The sequence below is a fragment of the Botryllus schlosseri genome, chromosome 5 (assembly GCF_051294905.1).
Source record: "Botryllus schlosseri isolate E-star chromosome 5, Bs_hap1, whole genome shotgun sequence".
In the NCBI taxonomy this organism is placed as follows: Eukaryota; Metazoa; Chordata; class Ascidiacea; order Stolidobranchia; family Styelidae; genus Botryllus; species Botryllus schlosseri.
Genome location: NC_137240.1, coordinates 15,250,452 through 15,265,263, shown reverse-complemented (window position 1 = coordinate 15,265,263; position 14,812 = coordinate 15,250,452). Strand labels below are relative to the sequence as shown.

The following is a 14,812-nucleotide window of genomic DNA, read 5'->3' as shown; positions in this document are numbered from 1 at the left end:
TCCGGATTATCAAAATTTCGAAAATGTCCTATTTCAATTCGATTCTAATGAGATATATGTAGAGTCCGAAGCCTAAATCCTCTAAATAAGTGTTCTACTATTCGTCGTGATCATATATTCGGGTAAATGATGATTCTTCGTAGCAACCGCCTGTGTGAAACCATTCCCGCACTCTTCGAAATATATTTATACCTAAGGATTGTCGATAGACATGGTCTGTAGAGCGTTATCATCGACACATTTCTGACGATTTCTCTGCAAAATATTCAGTCAAACGGCTGTGTAGTAGGTATCTTTTCGTCTTCTTAAAATTGTTTTTTCGTCATAAAAGCTGGAATTACACCCGAAAACAGTCGTTTACGTGCATTTGTCATTGAATACATCACCAAGAAATAGTATGGCAAGAGGTTCCTGAATATGCCGATGTAATTTCCAAAGCACAAAACGTAATGACACCCGAGTATATTTCCATGATTCTCCCGATCACCGATTTTCGCCAAAAATTCTAATAGAATCACAGTGGTTCAAATTTTACGTCATCGCGCCGGACAAAGATTTGACGCGCAACAGTTCGCAGCCAGGCATAGTTCGCTCTTTCTGTATGGTAAATGCCGTAAATATATAGGAATTGTGACTGACTGAGGTAGCGGGTTAAAGGTATATACGCAGTAGCATATAGCTTATGGGGTATTTCGAATTGCCTGTAGTATATGACGCCTAGAGCTGTTTGACTTTCTGCAAAACAGGTGTAGACAACTATGAAAAAGTTTCAGCTTTTCCAGGCTAGAATTAGAGCTAAACCGTTTTTTCAGAATTAGATTACAATTATATTGCTGGCATTTCGCTCTAATTTAGTGAAATTAGACCACTATAATTATTCTAGTTGTCCAAGTCGCTTCAAACATCTGAATTACCGGTACCTATACCTACGATATATCATAACATTTATGCTTGAATTTTCTAGGTATATAAGTGATATAGATATACATACCTGTAGAACACTGATTCGTGATTTTATAAAAGTTGGTGCAAGAATGGACATTTTCAACTTGATGTTGATTAATGGAGCAAAATTTGATATTTGAGTGCAATTATACCTCGAATCCAGTGACAAGATTATTAATCGTTGAAACCAAACGCAGCTGGTTTTTGTTGGCCCAGAGAATTTGGCTAGCCAGACCATATTGATAGAATATGGTCACAGTAAGATAATATGTTGGGCTAATTTACATGAACTTTCCAACATTTGATTTGATATGTCCGCTAAAACAGTTGATATTCTGCTTTCGAATAAGACCTAAATTGCTGATTTCAATGGTAACTGTGTTTGTCAAAGGCTGTAAAGGTAATTTCTTTTCCATGTTAGATGTTTGTTTGTTTGTTTGTGGTGTTCATGGTGGTGGTTCGTCTACACTGGTCAGTTTACACCAGGCCGGTTCTTATTATTATCATTCCGTATCTGCCCGATTACCAGTGAACTCGGCACTTAGTGAATTCGGCCGCACAAACTCGGCACTTGGTGAATTCGGCCGTGGTAGATCTCGTAGCGGTACCGGTCACCATGATTGGTTACTGGAATGTTTGCCGGTGAACTTGGCACTTTGAGTGGTTGTCAATGTTGTACGGTGGTCAGGGCATGCGTAGATCACACAGTCACAGCGTGATTAGATCACAGATTGCGTAATCGCGGGAAATAACGCGACGCTCTTCACTTGGTGAACTCGGCCCTTGGAGGAATTGGCACTAGAACACCTTCGCATTGGAAATGCATTTAATATGAATGAACAGTATCAAAAAGGAAATTTAAACGTGTCGTGGCTCGCGGTAGATCTCGTAATCTTGGGATCCTTCAACCCTGTTATCGAGACACCCTAACCCCAGAGTGGAATCGTCTCTTCAAAGGCAAAAAATAATTTATTTTGACTTGATCATGCGAAACATTTGTTGATGAGGAACACTGGCTTGTCGTGATCGATAAACGAAGAAGCGCCGCTTGATCTTCCACAGTTTCGATCTCACATACAACGCCAAGATCCATCTTCTCAAAACTTACACGACACAGGCCCGTCACTCACGCCATCGATTCCAAGCAGACCGCGCGTGGTCGGTATATGAGCGCTGCGTTATTTCCCGCGGCTACGCAATCCGTGATCTAATCACGCTGTGACTGCGTGATCTACGGATGCCCTGACCTCCTTACAAGATTGACAAATCACTTGATAATACTATTATTAGTTTAATAATTCATATTAATAGCTGTTAATACACTTCATTACACAATTTTCCGAGGGCCGAATTCACCAAGTGCCGAGTTCATCGGCAACCATCTGCCCACTTATAGCACGGCCCACTCCTAGGCTTTTAAAGACATGGCTATGCGGATCAGATGGCGAGGAGGAGCCTAGATAAACGGCCAACACTTCGGTAGGAATTATGGAGTCGACGTGTCAGGCTCGAACCCGCAATTCATTGGTGTTTAGCTATAACGGAGGGTACCACTACGTTACCTTGCCATAGGCCTACCTTGTAAAATGGGACCGTAGCATTTGGCATTTCGTGTGGCAATTGACTTTTGTGTGGAAAATTGTGTTCGTTTTAGAAATTATCCGAAACTTTTATTCCGCCATAGATTGTATATGATAAAACGAAGCCACTCACCACAAAGGAGGATTTAAAGAAGTTTGATGACATATTGAATGAAAGCAAAAGCCTTTGCAAGAGATGTGGTATGTTGAATCTGTTTTTTTATTTTCAAATGCTTGCCGATAGCAGACGGTATATATAAACGTAAGATGTGGAAGCTATCAAGGTGTTATGTTTATTATTTTTAGAAATTCAGTCAGTCAAAGTGGACGATCGTATTGCTTGGATTATATTTAGGCTTATTTTGGCATCTTTGAGATGCAACTCTGAACGTGGACGGTCATGAACAGTCAACTAATTCTGTTCCTATATTGACATATCAGACATTTGCACTCGTACCGTTGGCGGCGACAATATTGGTCAGTCAGCAAAAAGCATCATGAAGAAGGTTGCCAGTCTGGTGAAATTATAGCAGAGTCGGAAAGAATGGGAAATACGCTTTCATCAACCTCCATTTGAACAAGATCACATATAGTAAGAGACATTCATGATATGCTGCAAATGTCACTGTGTTCTTTGTCTAGTCACCCCACTCATGTAACTATTGAGGCTTCATGCCAGGGTTGTAACCAAGTCACAAGGCTCCGAGTCGCAAGTCAATCTCACTTTTATAGTTTTGACTCGAGTCATTTTCAATTCACCACTGAGTCCAAGTCAGCGAGCAGAGGGCCGAGTCCGAGTTATGGTGTTATGACTCGAGCCAGAGTCATTGTGTTAGCTGCTCAGTTTCTAATTTAAGTCTTGTTAAACCAACTTTTTATATATTTTTTGTGATATCGAGTGGGTCGCATTTATAATATACGAATTTTCCTTACTTTTAGCGGTTTCTGGCCGCATTTTCAAATACCAGTATCAATAGACGAAATCCCAATAGCGATTTGCTGTACTATTCTTTGAAATAATCATGAAATGTCGGTCTTGGCCGTCTGAGTCTCAAGTCATGCGCAATGAGTCGAGTCATTTCAGTACTTTGAGAAGATGACCTGAGTCAACAGAAAATCCTGACTCGAGTCTTACAACACTCCTTCATGCAATGAGCATTTACTTTGAAGATAAATAGTAATTAAATAACTGGTTGGTGGTACAAAATTTTAATACTGCTTTCAAAAGTACCTTCATGATAAACGTTATTGAAACCCGAAGAACTTTTCGCGTGCCTATTAAAGAGCTACCGGCACGATAAAGGAAGCAAAACAGAGTTGAATTCGAAACCAGATGGAGAATTATGACGCATTAATGTCGAATTTAGAAATAACATCAATGGAGCCAGAACACAGCAACAATGCAGTGCATAACAACGGTTGCGTAAAACAGTATGACAGCGTGACGCAATTCTTTAATTATTTATTATAGTGGTGCCCACCGTAAATACTATTTTATTAAAATCCGAATTTTTCGATGGCAATAACTCCGCTTCCACTTGTTTGAATCGAACCAAATTTGATGAACATTGTTTCTATACATAACCTAACACTTTCATGGGGTGAACAGAAAATTTTCAAATTTTTTTCATTCATTTTTACATAATAAATAGAAACTTTATTTTCCTGTAGCAATGCAGCTACTGGTTGGAATTGAACCAAATTTGGTGTGTAGGCTTGAATAAGGTAACCTAACAATTTTATCAAGTAGCCAGAACGATTTGAGAAAAAAAGTCATTTTTTAAGAGCCATGTCAGAGAAACGTTTTAGGGTAGGCCTACTCACATGTCTCGCAGCGTTCTCTACATAATTGTCAATTGCGATACAAACTGTTCGCTTGTATTGGTTAAGCCATCCAACTTGGAATTGTGTAAAATGTTGGGAGTCTTGATATCAAATTTTTGAAAGGTGCACTTTTGAGAAGATTTCGGAATCTGTCAAATTATACAAAAAAATTTAGCAAATTCTTTGGCATATTTCATCCATTTGGGACTCGATCAACGTAAAAGAATTAGTAATTATTTTATACAATATATTGTATTTGTAGTTGAAGTATAGTAATAATTCTTATGGTTACCGCACTTGTAACGATTCACGGCCATAACTGAAATAATTAGAATGATGTAACTTTCAAATTGTCATGCATTTTGCAACAACATTGTTCTCAATTTTCAAGGTGCTGACCATTGGAGGAAGAATCACCCTTAAGCCGGGAATTCACGATCCGGAAACGCGGCCGACTGTTTCTCTCCTCAAGAGGAAGGAAGAGAAAAAGGGAGCAGAAATAGCAAGAGTGTGACAAGTCGCGTCCATTCGCTTTAATGCGTATTTCCATCCGCGAAGCGCGAAGTAGTAGGTGGGAAAACTAATGGGCGTTTGGTTAGCGCTTTATAAGGTTGACTCCAACGCTGTATTTGCTAAATGTTGCGGTGAAATAGGGGTGGTGTCATTTGGTATCAATATTGACTATTAAAAGACCATTTGTTAGTGGTCATGGATTTGTTCAGCCAGTATGCAGTAATTTCTGATGGTCACTTCCCGGGCTTCTGTTCTCTAACCCCTCATGATTGTTATTCTGCTTCTAGTAAGACTGTCGATTCTAATGTTTTATCGTATCATTTGTCGGAGGTTTCGCTCGCTTTTTTTACAACGTTTTGCTCTCTGCTAGGTCAATTACTGGCTGAGTATCACTACAGCCTAAGAAACTGCACTAATTCTCATTTTAATGTCTTGCTGGTTATCTTGCTGTCAATTCTAATAATTTGTTAATGTCTATACCAGTGCCGCCACTCAAAAGTTTTGTTCTCTGTACACAATATTGTTAGGTCTTCAGCTTTCCAGGCAGAGTATCATTCCACTTTCTAGACTTGAGTATATATCTCTCCAACTAGCTGCCAAATAACTGATTCATTTGGATTGTTGAATTGATCATTTTTGACAGAATGTGAAGAAATTTTAGTCAAGAATTCTTTTTGTGTTAGTGGCTGTTTTCAATGATTGCTGAAGTAGTCATCGTTGATCTTGATAATCAAGTAGAAGTGGCGATTGAAGTCAGTTCTCTAGTCATATAATAATAAAAAATATAATAATAAAAACTTGAAAAATTGAGTGGAAATAGTCCAGAATCAAATCCATTTTAGTAAGTATGGGTGAAAAAAATGTAGGAGTCATTCGTTACTCGCCACCTCTGCCATTTTCGCAGTACGAAAATCTTGGCTAATAATCGTCATTTTCATTTTATTTCTACAGGGTGTTGAAAAGAAAACGCCAGAGGGATTATCATCATCAGACGATGAAACCTTCTGATTACTGACTGTTCTCATAGTTTCATTCATTGCTACTTGGCCTACAAGTAATTTCGTTCGTTTCATTTTTTACACCGGCATTATTTACTTGCCAATTCGTTTTGAATTAAAGTACCGCAAATGTGATTAATATGTAGTAGATAATGTGGTGTGTTTGTCTGTACGCAGCCGTGATCAGGTTATGCCCAGTGGTAGAAAACAGGTTATTATATCAGGATGTTCTTTTAATGTAGGATCTACATTCTACTCACCATGTTTAAAGGCTGTAGCATCTGCATAATATTTACATTATTGAAGGACATGGAAAAGACATTGAATTGAGTCGACACAAAATCCCCCTTTCTACGACCTGCCGAGATCTAATATCTACTATATCGGGCTCGGCTTTCTACATCTTTGGTCTGTACTGTGTTTACTGGGTTAACTGTGGCAAGCAGGCGATCCTATCAATGTATGCTTGAGAGCCTTTAGGGGGACATCCGAACATCACCTTTCGAGCCCAAATGACGTCAGACTCTTTCGATGCCTTCGTCAATGTTTTGTGGATCTCTGAACACTTCTTTAGATGTTCTGCTTCGGTGGTGGTGGTTGAATTTGGCATCCATGCTGCCTACATGGGTAACAATTGTTCACCGCAGCTGATATACAATTCGTGTGGGCACCACATGACACATAGATATAACATACATACACTCATATAAAATTACGGCAACACTTACTGCAAAGTTCGCATGCACGAAAAATGGTGGCCCCATTTAATGGCAGCATGATGGTAAAACTGGCATGCATACGACAATCACATATAAGCATCACTCTATTTTCGACACATTTGTATCGCAAAACATAGGTTTCAGTTCCGTACTGGTGATGGAATGGCTGCGCCGCACTACATAATGACGCAAATGAAATTATCCAATCAAGCAAATATACCACGAGTTATGGCGAGCTCATTCCAATCAACCATCCGAAACTGCCCACTCTTTTCCAATCATTAAATTTTGATGGTATTTAAGATTTTTTTTTATATATTATGACCAGGACAAGCAATTCCCTGCTAGGCATAATACTTATATACTTTTATATTTGATTTTCGATTTCAGGGTCCATCCACTCTTATATAGGGGCGGGAGGATATAGCCCAATTTACAACTATACATACAAGCTCTGTACCAGTGTTAAGCATGTCGCAAACTAGCTTAAATTTTTATATTTTAAGTGTAATTTTGACAGCGTGGCAAAGGCCAATATTTTATTCGTATATATATATTTTTTGTTAGTGATATGGACCTACTTTCGGGCAAATCCAGTATCCTACCACTGTATATGTCAGGCGGGTAGTTATAGCCTAAATTCTGCATTTACGCATATAGTTTCGACTCCAGTGTCGTGAATGCCGCCGTCTTACACTCTTAGAAATATTCGTAGATTTACCCAAATTATACCAGTAAATTTATACCGTCAGTTAAATTAACGGTGAAAGCCCGTTGAATTAGTATACGGGCAGGACAAGAAGAATTTTACTTGTTTTTAGAGGGTAAAAAAAATACAGATTCAAATCGTACAAGCAATTTACGGGATAGCCAGTTTTTCACGTTTACATTTGCATTCGTAACGGAAATATACTGGAAGATCAGTATTTAGGATGTACATTTTCATTCGTAAAATTGATTTACTGGATAATTAGATATTAACAGTTTTTACAACATTGCAATTGCATTTATAATTCGACAATTTTATGCGCTTACGGTTCTATTATTGTCATATCTGATTTTCATCATCGCATCATGTATCAATCATCAAGCAAATTACGTCATCGATGGCGAATGGCCATGCTGGATGCTAATCAGTGAACAACACTGCTGGTGTCTGAGCATTTAGGTATATTACAGATAACGTCGTTTATATCGCTTTATAAATGGTATCCTTTGGGACATCAAGGAAGCATGTCAAGCGTATGGGTATGAAGGTATGAGGTATGGTATGAACTTTATGTAATGATCTGCTACGCCAGTTCTGTTCCCATTGCAGACTTTTTTAACGCATGCAAGATGTAACCATGCGTTGGCGTAGCCATGTTCTTTCTCTTTGGCCATTGCGATGAGCGTTTCACGTAGTTTACCTTTTTCTCGCGAAAGGCCTCATGAATTGTTTGATCAACAAATGCGAGTTGCTCGAGCGAACATTAGATTGTGACATCATAGGAGTTCTAGTCAGACCTCAGACTGAGAGTGAGCACGTGCGGTTGAATTACTGAATGTCGCGAGATAGATATCATGGCGACGCGATGATTTCGTATTAGCAGATTAGCGGATGTTAGCAGGATGCGTTTATGTAAGGTCTTGAGAGTTTCGAATAGAAGCCACGGCTTAGCTTTAGCTTTAGAATATTGCAAGTGTTGATAGCAGAATATTCACAGGATGAGTTGCTGCGAGACCAATGGGAATAGCAGTCTCGGAAAATGACAAGGTATTGGGGTAATCTTATAGCTGGCGACCACAGCTCAAAATTTATTTAAACCGGTCTCAATCGAAAGATATTTTCACACTGATTCCGAAAATATAAATTAAAATCTGGTCAGGGCACTGGAACCCCCCTAAAATCGACCTCAAAGTTCGAAATTTCCATTGTTCTGAACAATAGGGGCGCCTGAGCTGAATGGTCGATTAACGCCTCGTACTCATTGTGACGCCATTGAGCGTCTCGGCGAAGTCGAGCCGTGTTCTCCGTGACTCTCGGAGTATTTAGCGTCGTATCAATCGCTGTAACGCGAATATGTCCCAATCAGAGTAGTTTTCTCGTAGTGCTTTTATAGATTTCGATAAATGATTGCACTGAAGACTACGCATATCAACTTTACATTTACTGGTAATGCATAATATAACAGGCCATTTTGCGTCGTATCAATCACTGTAAACCCGGGTGGGCTATTATTTTACTTCCCGTGTCAAATGAGAAGCAGAAAATACGTTGTGAGTAACGGTTACGGTAATTACCAAAAAAATATTTATTTGCAATCACAATTCGAAACAATAGGTTACGTATACGAGGTACGTAGGTTTTATCCAACCCCGCAACATTCATAAGCAGGTTTTATGTTTGGGATTCCAAGTAGATTTTTGAAGAGCTTCTTGGAGGTACAGAACTTCAATATACAATTAAATAGTATATTCATATTGAAATGCCAAACCACTATTGTACCGCCGATACGTAGATGATACATTTGTGATTTTCAGGAATGAATCGGAGTGTGACCAATTTCTCATTCGCTTAAACTCGCTTCACCCGGCCTTGCAATTCACAATAGAAAAAGAACGCAATAACTCATTATCATTTCTGGACGTATTAGTTGAAAAGCGCAATACCAACAAATTTGAAACGTCTGTTTTCAGAAAACCGACATTCACAGGCCAATACCTTCGCTGGAATTCATTTAGTCCTCGGCGCAGAAAAATTAACCTCATAGGCACACTCGTGCATAGAGCGTTGATGATATGTTCGGGTAACAAACTGAGTTTAGAACTTGACTACATCCGAAAAATCTTACTGGATAACGGTTACCCTGAACACGTCATCAGCCGCGGCATGGAGAGGAAATTAACGCAATTCAACGCAGAAAAACGAACAGAGCCCACCGCACGAACAATAAAAGATGTTTATATCCATCTACCGTGGATTGGCCCCATTTCCACCCGCTTTGAAAAACAATTGATTTCTGCTGTCAGTAAGTGTTACGACACGGTCAAAACCAATGTGATTTATACAACAACACAACTGCTCCCTTCAACACGCAAAGACATGCTTCCTGCACTTCAACAAAGTAATGTAGTGTACGAATATAGGTGCCACTGTGATTGTGGCTACGTGGGAAGAACGTCAAGACGTCTACAGGACCGCATAAACCAACATGTCCCCAGATTTATCAGAACACGCTCAGTGAAAAGCTCACCCTTAACTCATCCACTTAAAATTGATGCTGATCAATCAAAGGCCATTAATTCTGCCATCGGCAAACATCTGTTGGATAATCCGATTTGTGCGAATAATTATCGAGACGACCGATTTCGAATCGTAGGGCGAGGCCGCTCACAATTCCATTTGTGTGCCTTGGAATCAACTTTTATAAAAATACACCAACCAAAACTCTGTCAACAAAAGGAGTTCGTGTACCACCTAAAAATAGTACATTGAACGCTCTCTCTTTCATGCTGGTGACGTCATATTTTGTGATACGATTGTTGATATACAATGTTCTTTCCAATTCTCTACTAGTTGCTGACGATTACCCCTGACGAGTGTCAGCCGAAAATATTCGGGTTCATTTCAATATGAATATACTATTTAATTGTAAGTAGATTTTTGCGGGCCGCTCAGAATTGCTCCGCGGGATGGATGGACAATGGACATGGACGCGTACTTGGCATCAACCCCACACAATTCCAGATGCGTGACTGCGGGTGTGCGACTTCTGGTCCGAGTAAATCTAGCGATTATTAATATAAGCAATTACAATATGATTAAAGGTGTTCTGTGATATAATTGGTCTGCGGGTTGTGAACGTCAATGTAGCTATTATCACACAAGTACGTTTTTTCTGGCGATTCCGTCACCCGGACTGACTTGAATACGTAACAAAATTGGGAATAAGGACATAAAATATAATTATTGATCATTTTAACAGAGAGAGAAATGACGAATGAACGCAATATGACTGCTGTGAGGCGAAGAAGTTACAGGTGAAAATGATGAAACGATGGGAAAATGACTCCGGGGATTCTCGCGACTGTGTCATGATGTTCGATCAAGATATGCCGTCAACTTGGTCATTATTATTGTGTTGCTGATATGTAAATTTGGTCGTTTTAAATACATTTGCAGGGATATATTACAGGTTTTTTGTCAACCCCATGAAATTGTTGAGCTGTCTTCAGAGACCATGCAAAACAAATTTGAGTCAATTCCAACTAGTAGAAGCGGAGTTATTGTAGTTTTTCGTTGATATTTCTCGGATTATCCTTGATTGGTGGATAATCCCCGATTTAGCAACGAAAAACTCACATAACTCCGCTTCTAATGGTCGGAATTGACTCAAATTGGTTTCGCAACGTCTTTGAAGACAGCTCAACAATTTCATGGGGTTGGCAGAAAAATTTGGAAATTTTTTTTTTTCAATTTTCCATAATAAATTAAAAATTTAAATTGGATCTGCGGAGGCCTTTACTGGTTGGAATCGAGTGAAATTTGGTATGCAGGCTTTGTTATGGTAACCTGACAATTTAATCAGTGAATGGCTGGAATCAGGAAAAAAAAGTTATTTTTGAACAGCCCTAGCGTACAGTGCAGTGATTCTCGAGCTGGGAGACGTGAAAGCATCAAACGGGTGGCGCGAAGCCAATAAAAAAAATCAGCAACCTTGGAAATCCCAGAGATGGCTCCTAGATGTTATGTAATCATATTTTCATCATATTGACCCAGTGTTATAATGCCAATTAACCAATACCCGACAAAGGATTGTAAAGCTTAAGTTGCCGATATCGTGAATTTATTGCGGGTCGCGTGGTAATCCTAGTACTACGAGCGTAGTGATGATGCATCTATACGGGTTTTTATTTATCACTTTGTTGCATATGGTTACGCCTTGTTCAGTGCTTAGTGGGTTAGCTAGTCTGGAAGGTGATATAGAAAATTGGGTTCAGATGCAGTAAATACCTACTTTACACGGGGAACACTGAATGTAATTCGAGAGAATATGAGACAAAGATGACGAAGCATGAATTTTATGGAAGTACACTTGATCTCATAAGGAACAAGTGCATTTAACACAAATATAATTTGACGTGTAAGCGAAAAAAAGTTGGTGTAATTGTAGAGTGGAGTATTCTGAACTTGAAGTTATTAATGTAGAATACGTGTACCAATAATACTTGCCAGAAACAAACAAAAATGACGATGGGAATAAGTCGTCGGCCATTTTAATTAAAGCAAAGTTTGAACTCGCCTGTTAGTGATTCACGGCAAACACATATTTCAAACTAACGTCTAAATGCTTAACGGGCGAGGCAACTTCAGGAAGATATCAGTAGTATATACGATCGCTCGCGAACGGCTATGGGGTTCTTATGGGCGGGGTGGTGAGGTGCCTGAAAACCGGGGGTGGTGAGGTGACCCTTATCTCTTATGGCGGGGGTGGTGAGGTGCCATTGTGTCTTATGGCGGGGGTGGTGAGGTGACCCTTATCTCTTATGGGCGGGGTGGTGAGGTGCCTGAAAACTCGTGGTCGTGACTCGCCTTTTTTGCTATAGGCGGTGGCGGTGATTCGCCTGTCGTGTATTCTTACGGGATCTGTGGTGATTCGCCATGTGTTCTAATGGGTGCGGTCGTGATTCGCATTTTCAACCATCTCTCGCGTGGTGTTGAATAGTCACCAACAATAACCGCACAAACGGAAACGTGGCTTACAAGAGGATTAAGCAGTGCGTGCGACATTTCTTATGGCGGGGGTGGCGAGCGGCTATTGCGTCTTATGGCGGGGGTGGCGAGCGGCTATTGATGCTAACACGAAACCCGGGGTGGCGAGCGACACTTATTTCTTATGGCGACGGCACTTATTTCTTATGGCGACAGCTCTTATTTCTTATGGCGGGGGTCGCAAGCGGTTCTTATGTCTTATGGCGGGGCGGCATGCGGCTATTGCGTCTTATGGATGCGGCGATGATTCGTACTTTCGGGTATAGGCGGCGGCGGCGTGCTAACGTGAAAACCGGGAGGTGGCATGCTAATGTTTTTAGGTACACGTGCGGTGACATGCTAACAACGATAATGTGTCTGTCATGTATTCTTACGGATCTCTGGTGATGTGCCATTGTTTCTTATGGATGCGGTCGTGATTCGCACTTTCGGGTATAGGCTGCGGTGGTGATTCGCCGTGAAAACTCGTGGTCGTGACTCGCCTTTTTTGCTATAGGCTGCGGCGGTGATGCGCCATGTATTCTTATGGGTGCGCTCGCATGTCGTACTTTCAAGTATAGGTATCGCTCGCATATCGTATTGAAAACTCGTGTTGACACATCGTACTTTTAGGTATAGACATCTCTCGCATATCGTACTTTCGGGTATGGCCATCGCTTAACAGGAAATTCACTAATCCGCAGTTCATTGTGCGATTTTGAAAACCAGATGTTGGCGGCTGTATTTTGACCTGTGTGACCCACTAAATACATCCGTTTTGGAAACGCGTCCTGATGTGAGGATTTCGAGCGCGCACTATCGAATCGATTATTACACTAATCCAGTCAGTACTATTACATACAGGAGTATTCAGTATTCAGCAACGACACGAAAAGCGACCAACGAATAACCGCACTCGTAAATTAACACCGAACAGCGGCTGACTTTAGTTGCACGATAAGAATTATGAGAATATTCACTCAATGTATCAATTTGTCAACTCGAAATAAAATTCACTACACAAACCGAGTTGATTCGTATTTGAATGTGTTAATTCGGTACAATTCTAATTATTTTGAGAAATCTTTTCGTGATCTTTTGATTCGACCATAACCCGAATATTAATGACGCCGACTTTCAGCTACATCGAATTATTCGCACATTCCACGCCGCTGTTTTCGCACTTATAGAATCAATACCAACTATAATTCTACAAGAATCAAGAATCACAAGTATGTGCATTATACAGTTATTGTCTTGATCAACATGAAATCAAACTCTTAACAAAAACACGCATCTTATCACTCGTCAACTCTATCATGAAAATCCTCGAGTCCTTATCATCAAAAATGTTATAGCGCGGCGTCGGAATCCATTCGTGGGATGTACTAAAGATAAATCCAGATAATCCAAAATCAAATATTTGGACTTTGACATAGTGTGAATTGAAATAGGATTGACAAACATGACTACCAACTTTGATCCAGCCACATTTCAAGATTATACTTTGAAACAAGTAATGTAACATTACAACTCTATTCACGATCCTGCTTTCCGTTTGTCAAAGAGATATTTTAACATCTTACCATACTCAAAAGAATTATTCACAACATTAACAATTGTTAAAAATCTAGTTTTCACTTACTTGATTATATCACTGCAACTCACAAATTTGAATTAATTCATCCTGGTTGTATTCGTATGATCGGTCTTTTTTATTCAATTGTAAAGGTCGTTACTATTCTGAAGACAAAGTAAGCTATTTACTAATCGACACATAAATGACTTGACATAAACATATTATATTTTGAGTACACGAGATTTGAATGTCTGAACAATAACTGAGAAATAATTTATCACAATAAAATCCGTATATTACAGCATAAAAGATGTTTGAATGTCAGCAACTCTGTACGGTCATAGTTACTACCACTAATTTACCCGACCAACTCGTCATGATCATTCCTGAAATCAACACAAATATGACCACTGACTTGAGTTAACCACAAAACAGCATCAAGTTTTAAATCCACTTGTAGCTTACGGATTATTTGAATGCTGGTTATGTTTTGTTGTAATTGAGTTAACGGAAATAGTATTACGTCTCGACATCTTACCATCTTACCGTATTCAAAGAATCAACCACGAAAACATTGTCAAGTAAATCCGTTACCCGACCAACTCAAACAGTATCAATATGAAAAACAACCAAACATACACGAATCCATACAATCACTAAAACCTAAAATCCATAACAAGATTGGTTGTATTCATATCCCTACGCGTCTTTTTTTTTTATTCAACTTGAAAAGTCGTTACTATTCTGTAAGATAAAGGAATTACTACTCGGTATATTTTGTAAGACCAAAAGTAATTACTTCTCAGTGTCGGCGACTTGAGATTAACATAATATGTTTGAGTAAACGAGATTTGACAGTCTGATCATCGTAGTTTCTTACAATCGAGCACAGGTGTTATATCAAAATTATCATGATGTAA

At 39.5% G+C, this 14,812-nt stretch overlaps 1 protein-coding gene and 1 long non-coding RNA gene across 3 annotated transcripts in view; one reads left to right on the top strand and one right to left on the bottom strand.

Moving 5' to 3' along the window:
* The window catches only part of LOC145439178 (kinesin-like protein KIF2A), a 280,717-nt gene that overhangs the window by 193,640 nt on the left and 72,265 nt on the right, over positions 1–14,812 (bottom strand). The gene's annotated exons all lie outside the window — the stretch shown is intronic.
* On the top strand, positions 1,293–5,969 carry LOC145439172 (uncharacterized). Of its 2 annotated transcripts, XR_013915111.1 has the most exons (5): positions 1,293–1,345; positions 2,630–2,726; positions 2,967–3,117; positions 4,741–4,920; positions 5,814–5,969. It is a non-coding gene; the product is annotated as an uncharacterized LOC145439172 (long non-coding RNA). The 2 variants fall into 2 exon arrangements; XR_013915110.1 differs by lacking the exon at positions 1,293–1,345 and having other exon boundaries at positions 2,356–2,726.